This window comes from Choloepus didactylus, chromosome 5 (genome assembly GCF_015220235.1).
Source record: "Choloepus didactylus isolate mChoDid1 chromosome 5, mChoDid1.pri, whole genome shotgun sequence".
NCBI lineage: Eukaryota > Metazoa > Chordata > Mammalia > Pilosa > Megalonychidae > Choloepus > Choloepus didactylus.
In genome coordinates, this window is record NC_051311.1 from 70,314,465 (window position 1) to 70,336,415 (window position 21,951).

At 40.0% G+C, this 21,951-nt stretch overlaps 1 protein-coding gene across 8 annotated transcripts in view; it reads left to right on the forward strand.

The window, feature by feature from the left end:
* The window catches only part of CADPS2 (calcium dependent secretion activator 2), a 647,872-nt gene that overhangs the window by 221,683 nt on the left and 404,238 nt on the right, over positions 1 to 21,951 (forward strand). The window lies entirely within an intron of this gene.

Consider the following 21,951-nt stretch of genomic DNA (forward strand, 5'->3'; position numbering starts at 1 on the left):
TTTCTCTTGCTGCTTTCAGAACTTGCTCCTTCTCTTCTATGTTTGACAGTGTGATCAGTATATGTCTCGGAGTGGGTTTTTTTGGATTTATTCTATTTGGAGTTCGCTGAGCATTTATGATTTGTGTATTTATGTTGTTTAGAAGATTTGGGAAGTTTTCCCCAACAATTTCTTTGAATACTCTTCCTAGACCTTTACCCTTTTCTTCCCCTTCTGGGACACCAATGAGTCTTATATTCGGACGCTTCATATTATCTATCATATCCCTGAGGTCCATTTCGAGTTTTTCAATTTTTTTCCCCATTCTTTCTTTTATGCTTTCATTTTCCATTCTGTCATCTTCCAGGTCACTGATTCGTTGTTCAACTTCCTCTAGTCTTGTACTATGAGTGTCCAGAATCTTTTTAATTTGGTCAACAGTTTCTTTAATTTCCATAAGATCATCCATTTTTTTATTTAGTCTTGCAATGTCTTCTTTATGCTCTTCTAGGGTCTTCTTGATTTCCTTCATATCCCGTACTAGGGTCTCATTGTTCATCTTTAGTTCTTTGAGTAGCTGCTCTAGGTGTGTCTCTTCTGGTCTTTTGATTTGGGTGCTTGGGCTTGGGTTATCCATATCGTCTGGTTTTTTCATATGCTTTATAATTTTCTGTTGTTTTTGGCCTCGTGGCATTTGCTGTCCTTGATAGGGTTCTTTTAGGGTTTGTAGACCAGTTGAAGTCCTTATCTCTAATTTATCAGATCTACAGCTTCGTGGAGTACACTTTCTCTAACTAACCAGCAGGTGGCGTCCACGAGCCACCTGTTCTCCACAAGCCAGATCTCCCCTGCTTAGCCTTTTTGGTGAGTGGGGGAGTGAGTCTTGTGGGGCCCAATTGGTGTCCCAAGCTTGCGTGTGTAGTTGGTGTTGCCTGCCCTGTATGTGGGGCGTGTTTCTGGGCAGTCGGGGAGGGGGGGTGGCCCTAACAATCAAATCTCCCTGATGATCCTAGAGTTTTAAAGCTACTGCAATAGTCTAATCCTTCAGTTCAGTCCTGCCACAGTTTGTCTCTGCCACTGACCCACAAGTCTTTGGTATTGGCGTATGGCTCCTGAGACTTGCAAGTGGGCCCCTCTTCCAGGCTGTGCACCCCGGGTCCTCTGTTGAGGGATGACTGTGCTATGTCACAGGTGAGTGCCGTCCCCCCAGGGCAGTTCTGGGCTGCTGGGCTGTGTTGGGAGGCTCCCAGTCTGCTCAAATGATGGCTGAATGGGGCTCTGTTAATTCACACTGCTCCCCCTTCCCAGCTCTGGGACATTCAGCTGAGGTTGCAGGGAAGGCTAATGTCCACGCCCAGTTTTGTGGTGTGTGCCTGTTATTTGAAGCACTTCCGTCACACTGGGTTGTCTGGGGCAGCTCTGGGCTATGGGGCTGGCGATGGGCAGGAGTGTTTCCTGTCCACCAGGATGGTGGCTGTGAGCGGACACCCCCCTTTTCTTGGGAAGTTGTGTTGTTTAGTGAATTTTCTCAGCCACTGGATTATTGCCTTTTGTCTCAGAGCTCTCTTATTTCTGCTCTTGACTTGACGTGCCCAAATTTCAATTCTTTGAAGCTTTCTGTATTGAGCTTCTTAGAGTAATTGTTTTAGAAAAAGCAAAAAGGATTTAAAAAAAAAAAAAAACGGCCCTCCTCAGAGATCTAATGGGTTATTGAAATGCTAATAGACAAAGCAACCAGGGCCATTAAGGAAAGGTGCCCTGGGCAGAGAGATCAGCCTTGCTTCGGGATTTGCATATGCGCCTCAAGGCCTGATCTCCGCCCTTCCCCTTTCTGTGTTCACCAGAAGTCCAAAAATCCTCTGCTTTTACTTTGGAGCTTCTCGTGTTGTTTTCCTTCTATGCCCGTCTCCTCTCTGCTGGGCTGGCTGCTCTCAGAGTCTCTGGTGTCTGGCCTCAGTCTATCTATGGTTGGAGTTTGAATCAGTAGAATGAGTTTCCGATGAGAGCAGCCACTGCAATTCTCCCTTCTCCTTCCTGGAGGTGACAGCCCCTCCTCCCCCGGGACTGAGCCTGGCAGGGAGGGGCGCGGGTCCCCTGGCCGCAAAAACTTACAGATTTCGGTGATCTCAGCAGTTCCACGTTTTCATGAGTGTTGTATGAAGTATGCCCAAAGACAGATTGCTCTGTGGTGTCCAGTCCACGCAGTTCCTGGCTTTTTACCTACTTTCCTGGAGGAGTAACTAAAACATACAGCTCACCAGTCTGCCATCTTGCCCCGCCAGCTGATACCAGTTTTTTAATGGCTTTCCCTTGTATTTCTTTGTTGTGTGTATTTTTGCAATCCCTGGTAATGAAAATTTGATTTTGCCTACCTGTCTTCTCAGTAGGGGTTGATGTTCTTATCAGAATTACTTCTGTTTTCGTTATTACTAGGCTAAATTAGGTTTACTATTTATTGGAGTGAAAGCTATTCTAAAGGACTTTACCACTGATTGAGTGATGCACAGGTGAAATTTTCTACCTTATTTATAAAGTAACTTTTATTACAAGAAACCAACACTGACAGCAATGTCGCTATTATTTGCCATAGAATTATTATAATGCAATTGTCCTATAGAGAGGCATTGGTCAGCCATTATTTGCAGTAGCACTAACACTTCCAAGACTTAGTGACCCAGGGATCTGTTTTTTTCTGATGGGATTTAAGCCTAATATGCACTTTGTGTGGGTTTTCTCTTTCTACACACTTAACTGGTTTTTGAAGCTGCCCACAGGAATGATGTTGGGGAAAGGATCAGAGTTTGGGAAGCATTGAGGCCCAAAGAGGCAGACTTAACGTTAGTACTGTGAAGGGGTCCTTTAGAGTTGTGACTTCATGCTCCCACTCCTTTGTTTACTATGAGCACCTGTTTTTGTATTTTAAAATAAGTGTGTTTGATTTTGCACTAACTGTATTTTCCCTTCAGTTTTAGTGCTTAGTGATGAGAAATAAGGATTACTGGTTTATTAAGATTACCAGTGCAAAATATCTTAAGATACATACCTGCTTTTCTAAAAGGCAAGAACTTTTTTTCAATATGCTTTTTAACTTGGAGGGAAGAGTAAGCAACTCCCTACTCAAAGCGTTTTCTCACGCAATCTTCCACAAAAACTTGCTCTTTTGAAAGCTACACCACTGCTTATGGCACCTCTCTCCACAGTTATGTTGTCATCTTTGCCAGACCTCCAAGATGCTGCGTTCCTTCTTCAGGCTTGCTTTTTGTTCTTATTTCAAGCAGAGTATCTCTTAACTACCCATCTCTTAACAGGCCATTTCTTCTTTTACAGCTTCAGCCTAGAACCAGTTTAAGCCATTTTAGTTTCGCTCTACCAAGTGCCACTGAATTCCCTACTTCACAGACTTTCTACAATACCATTTTTCTACCTGAGTCATGCCCACTATCTGCTTCCAATACTTCCTTTCCAGAGAAGCCACTTATCACTAGAGTTGTAAAACATGATGACTGAGTTAATTGAAAACATTTATTATCCAATTTCAACCAGACCTTTATTTCTGTTTAAAAGTCCTTTATTGGTCTCTGAACTCCCTTTTATATTTCCCATAGAGCAATGGTTTTCAACCTTGGCTGCACACCAGAATCAACTGAAATGCTTTTTTAAAAGCTCTATGCCCAGGCTGCACCCAAGATCTCTGGGGGTAGGACCCAGTCATAAGTATTTTTTAAAGTTGCCCAGGTGATTCCAATGTGCAGACAGGATTAAGAACCACTATTAAAGGTAGTGGAACTGTTCCAAAAGATCATCTACATTAATCGAGTTCCAAGTTTCACCCTCTGCTTCCTTCAATTTAGTTTTCACTTTACTGAATTATTTAGGTCATAGTTGTTCTCTTCTTCTCATGTCTGTTAAATCTTACCACATTGCCTCAATTTATCTTCCAACATTTATTCTTCTTCTGCATTTAAGGAAGTAGAGTACCCTCTATTTTCAGGGTTTTCCATCCTGTTTATCATTCTTGGTATCCTCTAAGACCTTGTTCTCTTATATCCCATTTGCATGCATTTCTGGATTGGTGACAGTAGCAAATATTTATTGCTCACTTGTGTATAAGACAATATTTGATAGAGAATTAGAGTTGAACTACAGCAGCTTATGTTCTTCTGAGTTGAGGTGATACAGATTCTTCCAATGCAAGGTGGAAATTCAAGGAGAGAAATTGATATAGGTTTCTGGGAGAACCAGATTTCGAAAGAAATAGCATTCGAAATGGGTCTACGGCCTTGGGAAGGGCATTCCAGTGGAGGGAACAGTAATGAACAATGGTGTTTTAAAAGATACTTTGAGTATCATGTAGAATTTTGGATAGAGAACTGTTCTTGGTAGGCTGTTGCAGTAATCTAGGCCAAATGAGATGAATATAAGCTGGGCCACTTCCATGATGTTCTTTGATGACTTCATGTGCTGATAGAAAGTTTCTTATTTTGGATGGCCAGGGTAACACTGATTTCAAAACTTCTCTGCACCCATAACCTTCGTCTCCAGTTCATCTTCAATTTGGCAACACATTGTGAATATAGAAAAAGTAAGTTTACATCAGGAGAAGTTGAGGAAGAGGCTGGATCCAATGATGACTCTGCTTTCTGACTTGGGCTTCCTGGGTGATGATGCCTTTCAGTGAGATAGAAAATACAATTAGGAGAAGCAAATTTAATGTAAAAGAGGAATTAAAATTTTGAGTATGCTGAATTTGAGGAATGCATAGAACTTCTAGGTTGATAATGTAGGTCTATACTAGAGAGACACTAGAACTGGAAATAGTGCCTTAGCAATTGTCAGCATTTCCTGTATGCTGAAGGGGCCTTGGCTTGCCTAGAGTAGTGGTTAATTGGATGAACAGATGATTGTCACTTAGTAAGTGTGCAATAAATATTTGTTGAATATATTGAATTTAACTTATAGATGATACCTTGGGAATGTATGATACCTCTTGGGAAGAATTGTATAAGGTGAGAAGAGCAGAAGTTTGAACTACACCTCTGGTAGCAACCATTAAATGCCTGATATCATGTAGATAAGATGGAACCCAAGAAGGACAGTGGAGGAAAACCAAAAGAGAACAGAATATTAGAGGACAAGGGAGGAAAAAGTTGCAAAAATTCCAATAGTAAAAGTTAGGAAAAGTCAAGTTGTATTTATCCGAGATCTATGTGAAATATGCTAGAGCGCTTAATTCGTAACCCTTTATGGACTGCCAGATACAGTGCAGCCATGAGCGCAAGTGTATCTGAATCCCTCTAGTCTCAACCTCTACCTTTACGGAGCACACCATTCTCTGCCTGCAAGGGTTAGGTTCCTGAAGATCCTTATAATAGTTTAAAAAAGCAAATAGACTTTGGGACTCAAGGTTGAAATGGTTCAATCTGTATTAGGCACCTACTATATATTCTTCACTATGTTAGCTATTAGTTAGGGATCTAGTGCTGGGCATTAAAAAATGTGGGATTTCTGACAGAGTTTGCAGTCTAGTTTGGAGGAGAAATAGCGAATTAATTCTTCGTTGTTGGGGATTGAGAATAGGAAATTCAGGGTGCGTGGACTAATTTCATTTCTGGGCCATGAGATGCTCCATGAAGAGGAAAACTCACATATAATTGAATGTCATATAGTTAATTTCGCATGCTCCTTTTCCTGATTTCTTGAGGATGTAATGGTATAACTTCTCAAGAAGACCTTACTTAGGGTCTTAGGTACTTAGGTGAGGTACTTAGTATATTTGGGTAATGAGCATTAGGGCATATTACCTAAATTGTCTCAACTTTACTTTTTATGTTTATGGTTTTTATGGATTAAATGAGATAAATATAAAGTTGTTAGCAAAAGCCTTGATACATAGTAGATAACTCAGTGAGTGGTGATTTACTATTATGTAAATTTTAGTATTGCTATTTGGAGGCCCCTGAATTTGTAGTAAGCCCACTTACGGTGGTGTATGATTTTTTTCTTTTCTAAACAGTACTTAGCTGCCCAAGTAAAGCTTTGAATTGTGATGGAAATTGTGGAGGTGGTAGTGATAATAATAGTTACAATAGGCCTAGGTGCTGGTATATACACTTAACAGGTATAAACTCAATCCTGACAGTAACTTCATGAGGTAGACATTATTAAATGAGGAAACAGACCCAGAGAAGCTAAATAACTTGCCCAAAGTTAAACAAGCAATATGTGGCAGAGCCTGGATTTGAATTTAGTTTCGTTCCACAGCCCATGGTCTTAACCCTACACTACCCCTACTTGAGACACTCGTTTTTAAGTAAAGGAGAAAGCATTAAGATTAATCCCATTTTATGGATTTAAAGGATTGGGCACTGGGTGGAAAATCCCAGTTTATGGCATTTGAATGTGCTAACAAGAGGGAGGTTGAAGTGATACCTCTTGAGATCTCAACATAATTAGGAAAGATAAAGGAGTGTGCATAGGTGTGTGTGGGATGTATCTGACTGAGTGTAAAAGAAAATACAGCTGTAGGAATGGATGCTTCCACTTAGGAAGTACTGATTCTGGAATCGGCAACTCCCTAAAAAGGATTAATGAGGGGTTTTAACGTAGGCTTTCTTTTCCTTCCTCCTGAAGTTTGAAAGGGGTGAAAAGTGATCTCTGTAATTACCCTAATAATTGACATTAGTCTTTTTTTAAGTGTTCAGGCATAAGAAGCACAGTTGCCCTTTGAAAAGAACATGTGCTTTTGTAACAGATTACTTGGATTTGAATCCTGCCTCCTGGGCAAACTTTCTTATGTCTCAGAGTTGTGGTCCTCAAAGTGTGGTCCTTAGGCCAGCACCATGAGCATCAGTTGGGAAACTTGTTAGAAATGCGAATTCTCAGTCCACACTTCAGACCTACTGAGTCAGTAATTCCGGGGCTTTCAGAGATCTGCTTTAAAAAGTCCCCCAGCTGATTCTAATGCACACTTAAGTTTTAAGGACCCTACTGTCTTAGAGGGTCGGTTCATTTTCAGCCAGGGATCTGTCACACAGTTAGAATCAAATAGAATAAATGAAAGTGATTATTACTATTAAAGCTCTACACAAATAATAATTGTGTACAGCTTTAATAGTAATAACTTAGTTATCTCTAACTAAGTTATTAAGAGATACATTCAGGCATATTTGTTGTGTACGACTGATCCCTGATTGATATATGACTATGCATAGGAATCTTGTTCGTCTCCCACAGCTGACTCTTCTATCTACCACCACTATTTTAACTGCCAAGGAAGTTGTAAGAAAACTAATAGATTTCAGACAATTTGTAAGTTCCTGAGAAGGACAGAAAAGAAAAAAAAATCTGTGAAAAGCAAAAACAGCTTAAGGCAGACAGTCCAGTCAAAACTGGAAGAGGATAAATTTTCATTCGACTTATTCACTGTAAGTCTGGTAAGATCCCAACAGGCTGAAAGAGTAGGCCAGAGATGAAATTCAGAAGGGAATCATGTAAATTCTTAGGCTTGGATTCCAAGGGAGATTCAGTTTAACTTCCACACACACACACACACACACACACACACACACACACACACACACACAAAAACTGAAAATAAGTGCATGGTGGACCACTGGGCATGTAAGCAAGCCATCTGAAAGTAAATAGCCTCTTCTGCATTAATAGCAGCATTGCTTCCAGAACTAGAATTAATTTCTGCCCTTCCTCTTGATGGTGAGCCCTTACCCATAAGGTTGATACATTTATTCATTAATTCATTCATTCAGCAAACATTGATTGCCCTGAAAATACAGTGGCAAATCATACAAAACTCCTTGCCTTCATGGAGCTTACTTTCTAGTGGAAGGAAAAGATAATAAACTAAGTAAGTGTAAAGTTTGTTAAATAATGTTAAGTGCTATGGAGAAAAATAAAGGAAATAGGATAAGGAGCTGTGGGAGGAAAGGTTACATTTTCAGTAGAGGAGGCTTTACTATGAGTCATGCCTACTCTAGAACCCATACAAGGGAAGTGGAGTATGTGCACAGGAGAGCCAGCAGAGTAGTAAAGGGATCTGGTCATCTGAGGAATGTCTGGGGAAATGTTAAACCTGAAAGACAGAAGACAGTGTTAGCTGCCATCCAACACTTGAAGAATGGCCTTGAGAAGAATTTAGATTTTCTTTGTTATTGCAGGGATTCAAATGAGGTGGGAGAATAACAGCTCAAGAGAGAGGATTGCCACTTGGACACAAAGAACATTCTAGTAGGTGGCCCTTCTTGTAGACAGATTATAGCCTCAGAGGGCAGAGAGTCTCTCTTACCTGAAAGATGTCATTTTAATGGTGATGGTGGTGAGGAGTTCAAGCTTTGGAAGGATGATTAGATTTATATCTTTGAGGTCCCTCACAATCCTGAAAATCAGATTCTGGGATTAAAAAAATATTGTTATTCCATGCATAGTTGCCATCTGGTGGAAAAGTGAGTAACTACAAGGTATAAACTAAAAAGTGATTCAACAAATATTTATTGAGAGCCACTTTATGGCAAGAAAATTTAGTCAGCAGATTGTGGGTTCATTTTTCTTCAATTTAAAAGAATGTTTGCTTTTAAGTTTGATTTACTTTTCAGGTATTTTCTTTTTTTCTTTTTCATTTTGGGGCCTCATTCCTCTGTTGTAGGGTCTTGGCTTATCAAGAACAAATGACCTGCTCTCCTTAAGACTCATGTTTTATAAACCTAGGATTTGACAGGTAATAGCTCATTCTCTGGTGTCCTGGTAATATTGTGGAAAATAAAATAGTTGGATTTTTTATATGTCTTTTCTTCCATCATCTGTGTCAACCATGGTATCGCATCCATTTATCCAAGGAAGGTTTGTTGAGACTTAATATCTATGGTAAAGGACCAGTATTTATTGTTTTTCAATATATTGTGGAATGATATTGTAATGATTTTGTAAAATATAACATCATGAGTTTGATTCAATCTGAAGTACATAACCAAAACAAGTTGTATTGATGGAGGAGGGTTGGCTAGATATGAGAAAGAACAAATGGAGTGAAGATAGTTGTAGAATCTATGTAGTAGGTATACATGTGTTCACTATGAAATTTTTCAATTTGTATGTTGAAACATTTTCATAGTAAAATATTGTGGAAAAATCATGCTTTTGGATGTCATGCAATGTCAAATAACTTCAAAAGTTTTTGAAAGCTTACTCTCTCTACACTTCACTTGTTGAGGGACATTTAACAGTTTGGGGCCTGGCATTGGTCCACAGCTCATACTTTGAGTAGCAGTGATTTAAAAACTTATTTCACATATATTATCTAGTAGTCAAGAAATTGCATGGAAAAAAAGCGATACTGCCCCTATTCCACAAATGAGGAAACTGACACAGAAAGCTTCAGAGTTGCTCAGCTTATGTCATACGTGGAATTCTCTTTTTCTGATTCCCCTCTGTGCCAGTTTAGATATATTATGTTCCCCACAAAAGCCATGTTTTAATCCAATCTTGTGGGCAATACCTTTGATTAGATTCATTTCCATGGAGGTGTAGACTCTGCCCATTCTGGGTGGTTCTTGATTAGTTCACTGGAGTATGTAAGAGAGAAGCTAAGAGCAGGCACAGACCCAGACCCAGACACTGACACTGACACTGACATTAGGAGACGCTTGGAGATGCAGCCAGAAGGACATTTAGACATTTGGAGATGCTAAGCTAAGAGATGAAGCCCAGAGTTTGTTCTGGAGAAGCTAAGAGAGGACTTGCAGATGTTTAGAGAGAAAGCTGCTGGAATCAGAAGCTGAAAGCAGAGTAACCCGGCAGCAAAGGACCAGCAGGTGCCAGCCACATGCCTCCCCAGCTGACAGAGGTGTTCTGGATGCTATCGGCTGTTCTTCAGTGAAGATATCCTCTTATTGATGCCTTAGTTTAGATGCTTTTATGGCCTTAGGACTGTAAATTTGTAACCAAAGAAACCCCCTTTATAAAAGCCAGTCCATTTCTGGTATTTTGCATAACATCAGCATTAGTAAACCAGAACAACCTCCAATGTTTCTTACATTATTTCCCAGCTGAACTTGTAAGAGCTCAGACTTCACATGTGATAAAAATGAGAAACGATGAGAGAAGGTAGTTAAAGGAAGAGAGTAGCACAGAAGTAAAAGGGAGGGTGATGTGAACAGGATTACACAATTTGAGTTGAAATATTGTAAAGCAGTAAGCCAAAGGGAATATATTTTGTTTGTTGCATATAATAGAAAGAGATCATTTTATGGGTTTATTGAACATTAGATATTTTGAGAGTCCAAAAGTATGCACTAATTTTTTAAAATTTGTTTTCTGTTTCACTACAATGAGGGCAAAGAAAATCTTCATAAAATAGGCAGAAGAAGGTAGCTCAAGTCAGGAACTTTTAGTCTGTCATACCATAAAACATTGAATGAAATAGGGGAAGGGCTGAGGGATGGATTGGGAGAGGTAGTATTTTCTTTGAGTTTGTAAATGCATGTATAGCTTCTCTTTGGAAATTCACACTTAACCGTGTCATCACTTCCTTTCCATTGTGAACAACATTATCTTTCTTCAACTTCAGGATCTTGGTCTCTGTGTTAAACAGTGTTATGCAGATAGGAAGCCCAGCTAACATCCGGTGATCTTGACTTTTCCTTTTTGTGTCCATAGTGAGTGTTTTTATAAATTCTTTGGTTTCAGGCTATGTAGTTACTGGGTTAAAGAGAATTTGCTATGGGCTTTGGGAGATTTAAGCTAATCAGTGAGTTGGAAACACTATGAAGAAGTTTAAAGTATCTGCTGTTAGCTGATGTTAGAACTAAAAAGCCTTAGAACAACTTGATAATATTAATTAGATAATATGTATTTTCAAAGAATAGTTTTATACTTTTAAGATCACATTTATGTTCATTTCGGTATAGATTCATCACAAATCTTACTGCATGGACAAAGTAAGACTGACAGATTGGGATTTTAGATTTTCTCTATAGGCTTTATACTTGATATATGGGATAATTTAGATTAGTTATAAGCAAGGCCTTTTCAGAGCACCTGCTTCAGGTTACAGAAAAGGTCTAGGAGTATCTTTTATTTGCACTTATTTTAAAAATAACAGCAATTGTTTGCTGTCAGTTCACCATTGTGATTTCTTCACATTTGATGAGTCAAGCAATGGAATTGGTTAAATCAGTGGTTTCTGAACCTCTGGAATTCATGGATCATCAGTTTAAAAAAACGGCAAGGAATAGCCTTTTTTACGTTTTGCCAAGAAAGATCATTAAAAACTGCAACAAAGAAAATAAATCCCCCATTTATTATTACTAATATTGTATTACAAATGGAGTGGTTTGTTGCACATATAATTTATAATATTGAAATAGTGAATAAATTTTGCTTTAAGAAAATGTACTTTGTAGTCCTGTATTCTTTTTTCACTTTAAATCAGTGACTAGCCTTTGTATGAAATAACTTGCCAAAATCTATTACTAGTATTTGGATCTAGTGTTTTCCTTTAAAATTTGAGTTTCTAATGGTACCAGACACTACAGAGGCTTTGAAAGTATAGCCGATATTTCCTGGCTCCCCTGAAGTTCACAGTCTCGGCAGAGGGAGATACGACAGTGCTGTACTCTGTATTATGACGTGAGGTCAAGTACGTTTAGCATCTTTGGAGAGTATGGGGAAGTTCTAAGAGTAGCTCATAACAAAATTGAAATGTGATGACTACAACAGGAAATGGTATATGCAAATGGTAAGTCTGCTCAGAGGTACAGTAAGACTTCAAATACACTTTTCCATAGAGGCAGTTAATTTTTTAGAGTTAAAAAAAAAAAGGAAAAAAATGCATCAAGCAGTAGGATGTGTCTCAAAGAAGGTAAAGAATAACAGGAACACATTCTACCTCCTAAAACCTCTCCAACCCATCTACTCATTGTCCTCTCCAGCTCAGTTGAGTGAGCCGTAAGTTGACACATCACCAAATTTGATTACTTGATGGTGCAGAGGGTGGCTCTGGAGCAAGACCTTCTGGGTTTAAATCTCGTCTTCACACACTGTAACCTTAGGTATGGGTCTTTACCTCTCTGTGCTTTTTCTGTTTGTTTTATTTTACTTTTAAAATGAAGATAATAGTAGTATGTACTTGATGTGTTTGTGAGGATTATTGAGTACATGTGAAGTCTCTGGAATACATTTCAGCTATTTTTAAAATGCAATTTTTATCATGTGACTCCCTGACTTAAATGCTTTGATGGCATTCCATACTCCTGGAATAAAGACCAGATTCCTTTCCAGGGCTTACAAAGCCTGCCCCTTTTCTCTAAACAACTCCTGTATCATTAAGCCCTAGGTTCTTTTTCTGTAGCCCAAGGAATCTTGTTCAGGCCCCCTTAGACTGCTCACATTCCCTCTTCCTGCTGTGCCTGCTGCCTTCCCTCATTACCAAGCTAATTCCCTTGGTATTAGCTTCAGATCTCGACTTACCTCCTTAGAGAAACCTCTGTAACCTTCCCAACTAGAATTCAAAACCTCATTACAAATTCTCATGGCACCAGAAATGCTCAGTCGCATTTATCAAGCTGCAGTTTTATCAGTTTGTGTAATTATTTGATTGTCTCCTCCACTCCACGCTCATTGAAGGGAACAAACCCATGTCTTTGCTCAACAGTATATTCACTTCTCTTAGCACTTTGCCCAGCACCTAATTTGCCTTGATATTTTTCAAATGAATGGATGAGGGTTGGGAAAGGAAGCATATGGAGAGTGTTCAGGGCTAAGCAAGTGTTCCCCTTTGGTACAGCAGGTGTGCTCCTGGGAGCAATGGAAGGGAAGGCTGGAAAGGTAGGTTGAGGGAGATTTGGATGGATGAAGAGACTGGCATATTGCAGAGCCATTGATGGGCTTTGGGCATGCAAAATGACTTGATGAGAAAAACTGGGTTAAGGATAGGAAAACTATGAATTATTTTATATCCAGTGAGACCTGCGTCACTGCTATATGACCTCATGAATTGATAACACCTGAAAAATAGTGTTTTTAAAAACACTGTATCATTATTTCTCCAAAGACAGCACAGATTATGGGCATTGTTCGACAGTATTATATTCAACATTATTAAGGAGAAAAATGTGTCTCATAAGTGGAACTCTTGAATTCTCCGAACATTTTCCTGGCTGAACACATGCTGGCAGCCTTCCTGGGAACTATCTCATAGATAGCCACAGTGATTTGGCAAGCAGATAGTTGGTTTCTTTTCCCCCCATCGTTAGAAACTTTTTTGAATCAAAGAGGCACTGCACTTTTTTTCCAGATCAACAGCAATGTGTGAACAGTAACTGCTTCTATGGAAAAGTGTTTTTGAAGTCTTACTGTACCTTTGAGCAGACTTAACCGTTTGCATACACAGTTTCCTGTTGTAGTCATCACATTTCAATTTTGTTATGCGTTACCATGACTTTGTCATGACATTCAGTGACTTCTTTGGTTTATGAATTGGGCAGGCAAATGGAAAAGGTTGCAGTTGGTGGGGCTTAGCTGGAAGGCGCATATTCAGGATAAAACTCCCTGCAATGTGGAGAAATGGAACATACCTAGTATGCTTTTGTTTCCTGATGTTAGCTTACTAACCCTCATGCTGAATCGATTGTGTGCTCAGTGGTATTTTCACAAGAAGGTCACTAATTGGTAACTCTGCAGGTTTTGACCAGCACCGAGCAGGATATTTGGATGCCAGAGATGAATCCTGGGAGGGGGAAATGAGGGATTCAGAAGAGTAAGTGAAGCAGTGTTGCTTTTGGAGTTCAAAGGCCAGGAGTCAAGTCTCTACTCTCCTACCACTCTGTGACCTTGGGCCAGTCACTTAACTTCTCAGCCTACACGACTCGATAAGAAAGAATGATAATTGAGAAGGCACAAGGTAGTTGTGAAGATTAAAGGAGATAACATGTGAGGAATTCTAAACACCGAAGCTCTGGGAGAGTGTGAGGTCCTATTGTGGGGAACAGGATATTGCTCATTGGTGGGTCTGTTGATACACTCATTTCCCATGGCAGTTTCGACAGCAGCAAGACCCCCTATGGGTAATCAATACAGAATTTCAAGGAGGGTCTGGGAACCTGGAGCAGAAAGCTGGTGTGTGTGCTCCCCAGGCCTGGAGACTAGGTCTTGGACCAGTCTGTACATGTGGCCACACTGTCATTACTTTGTAATAAAGGATGCTGGAGTAAGATAGTTGTTATGTAGTGAGACTCAGTTCTTCACTGTTATATAGTTTCATGAACTGATAAGACCTGAAAAAGTTTTTTAAAAACTTCATCATTATTTCTCCAAGGACAATAAAGATTAAGAGAATTAGTGGGCAGTATTATATTTATTAGACAATATTTATTTTATTCTCACAAAAGTGGGTTTATTCTTTCCTCTGTGATCTCACCATTGTGCTTCTTTCCTTCTTGAATATGCTTCTCTGTACCATTCACATAGAGAAGATCCATGTCTTTCTTGTTTAAGCAATAATAGAAAATTATTAAAGTTTATTGGTTATTAAATATTTAAATTGTGCAAATGTGTGGCTGGGCTTTACAACTTTACTGGGAAATTAAGTCATTAGTTTAAATAATCCAAACCATTCATTCATTCCTCCTTCAGCCATTCAGCAGATATTTTCTAAGTGCTTACTATGTTCTTGGCCTGGTGTAGGTACTACACATATGGTGGTGAATGGAACAGTCATTGGCTTCATGGAATTTACTGTCTGAGTAAAACAGACATTAGTCAAATTAGCAATTATTGTAGATACTAAGTGATAAGTACCCTAAAGGAAAAACAAGGACTGCTTCAAATGATTGGAGGCTTTCCTTTCTACTGTACTCCCAGAGCCAGGAAAACTGTTGCTCCTTCCTGTTCTCAGATCACTGCTCTTCTCTCATTGCAAAATCCCTTTTTTACTTCTGGAATTGATGCCTTTCAGCTATACAACTTTCTATATTTTCATTTACTAAGTATTTATCAGTCTCCTGGTTCCTCTCCCACAGTCATCCATATCTTAGGAAATCTGTGAGCTAGATGCCTATCCAATCTTCTTCTTTTAGCCTTGGGAATTTCAGTGACTTTGTATAGCCACTACTTTTTTCAACAAATTACCATGGGCCAGGCTCTATACTGGCACTGGGTTGACTAGCAAACAAAGTCCTGCTCTAGTGGTGCTTATATTCTGTTTTGGGGAAACTGACCACAAATACACGTCACATGGTGATATGGTCTAAAAAGGAAAACAGAGCAAGATAAAAGGGTAAGAACGATGGTATGGGGTTAGGTGGGTGGGATGCAAGACTTCTCTTAACTGTACTGGGACCCAAATGAAATAAGAGAGTTAACTGTTTGGGTATATGAGTATATTTGTTATCTATTGCTATGTAACAAATTATCCCAAAACTTAGCATCTAAAGCAGCAAACATATATTACCTTACAGTTTCTCAGAATTAGTACTTTGGGAGAAACATGGCTGGGTGTTTCTGTCCTAGAGTTCTCGTGAGGTTGCAGTCAAGCTATCTTCTGTGGCAACAGTAATCTCAAAGCTCAACTGGGGCTAAAGAGTTTGCTTTCAAGCTCATTTACAAGGTTCTTGGCAGGCCTCAGATCCTTGAGGCCTATTAGACCAAGGACCTCAGTTTCTCACCTCATGGCAGCTTACTTCTCTCAGGGCAAGTGATGAAAGAGAAAGGGAGGGGGAACAGGAGGGACAGCACCGCAGTCTGTTATAGCCTACTATCAGAAGTGACATACCATCGCTTCTTCCTTATGCTCTTTTTCACGCAGCCAACCTTGGTCCGATAAGGGGACTCTTCAAGGATGTGAATACCAGGAATAGCAGAAATTCAGGACCATCTTGGAGGTGGAGGGGCCAGAAAGTGCACAGGTTTTGATGAGGGTGTTAGCTGGTGTGGTAGAGGAACAATGAAGGAAGATTGTGGTTGGAATAGGGTCTGAGATGCTGGAGGATGGCCAGAAATGATGGAGGACTTAAAGGCCAAGAGAAGACTTTGGGTTCTATTCTATGTGAGGAGGGAAGCTATTGGAGGGTTTTGAGCAAAGTGGTAACTTAGGGTTTAAAGGATCACTCTTAACTGCTATGTAGGGATTAGATTGTAAGAAGATGTTTTAGTTTTTCAGCTACTAAAACAAATACTGTGACTTGGGTTGGCTTAAATAAATTCCCATTGAAATTTATTGACTCACAGTTTCAGACATTAGAAGACTTGCTTCTTCCTGGGGTATCTTTTGGCTGGCCAGCAACCTTTGGGTTCCTTGCCTTTCCATTATATGGCAATGCACATGGCAGTATCTTCTCCTTTCTCTTCCAGGTCCATTGATTTTCAGCTTCTGGTCACTCCCAATGGCATCTCTGCTTGCCTGAATTTCATTCTGTTAATAAAGGACAATCTGTTATAATCCAGATTAAGCCTGACCTGATTCAGTTGTGCTGTACCTTAACTGAAGTAGCATTTTGAAGAGGTCATATTTACAATGGGTCTGTACCCCTAAGAATGCAGACCAAGACCAATAACATGTCCAACTGGGGTATACACTTAAGCCCACTGCAGAAGGAATCAGTAAAAGCAGCGAAACCAGGCTTTTGAGACATTACAGGCAAGAGAAGATGGTAACTTGAACCAGAATAGTGTCAGTGAAGGTAGTGAAAAGATTGGCTTCTGAATACATTCCAAAGGGAATACTGATAGGATTCACTGATGAAATGCATGTAGAATATGAGACCAAAAAAAAAAAAAAAGAGGGGTCAGAGATGACTGCGTAATATTTTATTGAGCAACTGTGTGAATGGAGTTGCCATTTATTGAGCTAGGAAAACTAAAGAAGTAGGTTTAGGAAGGAAATCAAAGTTGTATTTTAGACATGTTAGTGGCTGGGTGTGAGAGGCCTATTATACAATCAGAAATTCTTGCCAAGTAGGCTATTTGATAAACTATCTGGAGCTCAGGGAAGAGTTGAAAGCTATAATTTGGGGAGTTATCAGTTCATAGATGGTATTTAAATCCAAGGTTCTGGGCATGATTACCAAGGGAGTAGTGTAGATAAGAGGCCCAAGGACTGAGTCCTGGTGACTCCACCCTTTAAAGAGAAGAAAAGGAGAACCCAGCAAGAGAGACTTACGCAGCAGCAAATGAGGTAGGAGAAGAAACAAGAACCAGTGGTTTCATGGGGATCGAGTGAAGAAACTATTTGAAGAAGGAAGAATCAATTATGTCAAATACTGCTGATAAGTTGAGAAAGATACTGATAAAGAAGTGAACTTTGGATTTGGTGGTATGGGAGTCATTGGTGACCTTGACAAGCTCTTTCAGTGGAATGGTAGCCTTAATCAGATTGGGTTCCAGGGAAAACTGTAGAAAAAGAAGTGGATATAGGACATAGAGAGTTCTTTGGATCACTTTTTAGTAAGAGAGAGCAGAAACATGGGGTAGTAGCTCAAGGGCAAAGCAGGGATGGGAAGGTTTTTTGTTTGTTTGTTTATGATGGGAAATATTTCAGCAGGTTAGTAGGCAGATATAAATGATAGAGTAGAAAGAGGGAAAATTGATGCTACAGGAGAGAGGGGACAATGTTAGGGGTAAAGTCCATGAAGGTGTGTGACATGATGGATCTGGCACAAAATGGAGGGGTTGATCTTAGAACAGTATAGCCATTTCAGCAGGAGCCACAGCAGTGCGTATGGAAAAAGATGCAGGTATATGGGTAGACTTAGTGATGGCAGCATGTAGAAGTTCTTTAATGGCTTCTCTTTTCTCAGTGGACAAAGATCAAGGTCATCATTCAAGAGTAAGGATGGGACAAGAGGTATTGAAGTTTTTAGGAAAGTAAAAATAGTTGTCTTCATCTAGGAAAATTAAGGAGCAAATTGACTAGGGAAATGCAATAGGATTTCAGGCAGCCCTAGGAACCAACCTGAAGTTTGTGGTTTTGGATTTAAAATGAGGCTGATCATCAGGGATTTGAGTTTCTTCAACTACATTTAGCTTGATAGGTGCAACTCATAGTAGAACTAGGGTTGGGGTATGATCAAGAGAAAAGAATGCATTTCCCTAGTCAAAATGGCTTTCTCCAAAATGTCTTAGCTGCTCTTGGAGTGTTTTGTCCTCTCTTAGCTTCTCTGGAGCAAACTCTGGGCTAGCATCTCAAAGCATTAGCAAGCGTCTGGGCCTGGAGCTCTCTTAATCAGTCCAGTGAACTAATCAAGACCTACCCTGAATGGGCAGGGTCAAATCTCCATGGAAACATTCAGTCACGAGGTCACACCCTAATCAAAAAGATTAATCAATCTGCCCCCACAAGGTTGCATTGAAGAAAATGGCTTTTTCTGGGGGACATAATATATCCAAACTGGCAGAGGGCTGTTACATGTTCACTGTGCCAGATACCATCCACAGCCGTCACAGCACCCACCAGCATATACAAAAACTAGACATAAAAACACACGTTCTTCCACCTATATTCTTTATTTTAGTTAGTTGTGCCCTGGCACCCATTTAAAGACCTGGGAGTCATCATGTTTTTCCCCTGGCTTAATTGCCACATTCTGTAAATCACCAAGATATGTTAATTCTATCTCCCACCTCTCTCTTGACTCTGCCTTTCTCTCTAGCCCCAGTGCTCCTCGCCCTAGTTCAGGCCCTTAGCATTTTGCATCAGTTCTTTCTTCCTTGTCTGATAATTGGTATTCTGGTCTCTGCTCTCATCCCGTGTCATCCACCCTTGATGCTGTTACCAGAGTTGTTTATCTAAATGATGCTTTTCATCTTAGTTCCAGCCCTCAGTCCTCCTCCTCATCGGATAGATCTCGTGTCCTTCCCTTGGCACATGGAGCATTTTCTACTCTGGTCTCTGTTGGTCTGCCTACCACAACTTTTGCTGCCCCCTGTCATATATGTAGTGCTTCTGCAGTGTGCAGATTCTTACTGTTTCCTCAAAAGGCCACGTTTCATACTTCCATTCTTTTTGTCCATGTTCTTTTCCCTACCTGAAATGTCTTTTATTCTCCCTTTTCTCCTTACCTAACCATAGGTCACTCAGAACACAGTTCTCTTATCTCTGAACTGAACTTTCCTCTTCCCTAGCCCTTACCCCTCAGTTTTTCTCAGCTTTCCTTTGCTTTCCCTCCTCCTTGTGTGGGTTTTCATTAGTGCCCTTACCCTATGTTCTGGTTTGCTAATGCTGCCAGAATGCAAAACACCAGAAATGGATTGGTTTTTATAAAGGGGGCTTATTTTGTTACAAAGTTACAGTATGAAGGCCATGAAAATGTCCAAATGAAGGCATTAACAGAAGTATACCTTAACCAAGGAAGGCCAATGGCATCCAGAAAACCTCTGTTAGCTGGGAAGGCACATGGCTGGCATCTTCTGATCCCAGGTTATGTTCCGTCTCCACTCTCAGCTCCTGTGCATTCTTCAAAGTGTCTCTCTTGATTGCAGCAGCGAGCTCCTTCTGTCTGAGCTCTTATAGGGCTCACTAAACTAATCAAGACCACACTGAATGGGTGGGGCCACACTGCCATGGAAATAATCCCATCAACAGGTCATGCCCTAATCAAAGGTGTTACTAGTTATATCTCCATGGAAACAACCTAATTCAAAGATTCCAACCCAGTCAACGCTGATATGTCTGCCCCCACAAAACTGCATTAAAGAACATGGCATTTTTGGGGACATAGCACATCCAAACTGGCACAGGAAGGATCTTTGGCTAATTCAACTTTATGTCCCCAACACTTAGAATGCCTGGTATATTGTTTCCACTTGGTAATGTCAGTTAAATCATGCATGACTGGTCTGAATTAGTATGACTTTAAATGTGGTCTCCTAGGAAATTAAGAGTCCAAAGACATAAATTCATTAGTGTCTTTGCTTCAGAATTGTGGTTTGGTTAGTTGGTGGAATATATCACTGACTATTTAGGCAGAAAAAGTTGAAAAAAAAAAACTCTGCCAATTTAGAGTATTAAAAATCAAATAATTAAAAGTTTTTCTGAAGCTCTTCTTAAAGTGTTTGTAATGCATTTAAAAAAATATCTTGCTATTCCAGCTTTAAACACGGTTACCAAATTTCTAAAAGTTTGTTGCTTCAACTTCAATTATTTTCCTCTGGAAACTCGTCATATACAGTACAGTATTGTTTCAGTATTTCTGTATCAGTCTGGGTGCAATCAGGAGACAGAAATCACCTGATAATTTGAACAGAGAAAGCCAACATAAACAATGAGGGATTGGTTACTAAGGGGTAAAGAAAATTCTAAAGAATTTTAGAGTAGCAAATATGGGGAGCAGCCACTACCCATAGGCCTGTGAAGGGAACACATGCAAGAAAGGAACAAATCTGGGAGAGGGTCCCACCATCCCCCAGGGTGGAGATCCAGGCGTCGTTGGAGAGGGTACAGCTGTATGTGTGCAGCAGTGCCTTACTGGATGGCAGAGAAGTTTGCTGAAGTGTTGCACCAGTGGGACTCATAAGGAATGTGCCATCTGGTGCTGAGGTAAGGTCGGCCAGGAGGTGCTGAGCTGCAGAACGTGCTGGGAATCTACCAGTGCAGATGCTGAGCTGACATGCCACCCTCAGGTCCAGAGAGGAGCTGCCCAGGGGTTGGTGCCATGTGCCTTCAGTTAAGAAGAGAACCAGGAACAAGTGCCCTTCTGTCTCCGGTGTCCCTCTAGCACAGCAGGGCAATGAAAAGGTGGATTTGCAGTTGAAGGCAGTAGGCCCAACCTTTGGCTACTCAGCCTCCATATGTTCCTGCCTAAAAAGTTGGAGCTATCCCAGAAATCAGAAAAACATATAGAGAGAGAGAGAGAAAAGAAAATTGATCTTTGGTGCCAGTGGCCAAGGAGAGTAGTGTAACTAGATGAGGATGAGAAGGGAGATGGAGTCACCCCTATGAGTTCTGAAGTAATTAATGACATTCTTAGCAAAGTATATTGTTAAATATCTTAATTTCACTTTCCTTGTCTAGACATGTATCATCAGAATTATTCTTATAGCTGTTACCCAAGAATTAATTTTGGCTTAAAAACATGAAAAAATGACAGACTTCCCTATAGTAAGTAATTGAACCAAAGCTGATAAAGAGGGAGCAAGGGCTTTGTGTATACATGTTACACATATTTGCTTAATTACAATTTACTAAACCCTAGCTTATTACATTAGTCAGTCAATCAAAATATTTGAGTGTCAGGAATCTTCTTGCTATTGAGCATAAATAGGAAACAAGGAGAATGTGTTCTGTAAGTGACCCTAAAAGGAGAGAAATAAAATGGTGGGTCAGGTAGCTCAGTGTGCTTTCTTTGACTTTATGGAACTTGTGCATCTCCACACACAAAACACACATGACCCTTCCAAAAAGTGTTGTCCTAACTTGGCAGTACTTCAGTATTATTAGTTAGCTCTTACGATAAAAACAAATGTGTATAAATTAAGGGGGCTGCATTTAATAGTCCTATAGGCTTTTCTGGAAGAATCTTTTGCAATTACAGGAAGAAAGCAGGAATAAAAACTGTCTCATATAATTCATTGGAAGTTTTTTATGATATGATGATAGGTGCTTAATAATCTTGACTGACATGTGGAACCATAATTTAGAAGAAAGGAGAGATTTAAGGGCAAGCCTGAAGTCTCTTGGAACATATGACCTTATTACTGATTACACCCGTCTCTTGCCTACCTGTTTCACAAGCATTTCTCTCTATGGTAGTCATTGTTTTTTATTTCACTCCTTGTGTGGTGTTAATGGGTAGGTAGAAGTGTCTTAGAGGTTTTGCTTTTCGAGTATCCATTCTCCCCAACTAGAGCAAATGTATGAGAAGTGGCAGGGGTGGGAAGATGGAAAGGAAGAATAAAATCAGGAATGGGGACAGGTGTACCCAGCACTGGAGCTATTTTGATTAATGGTCATACATGATGGATACTGAC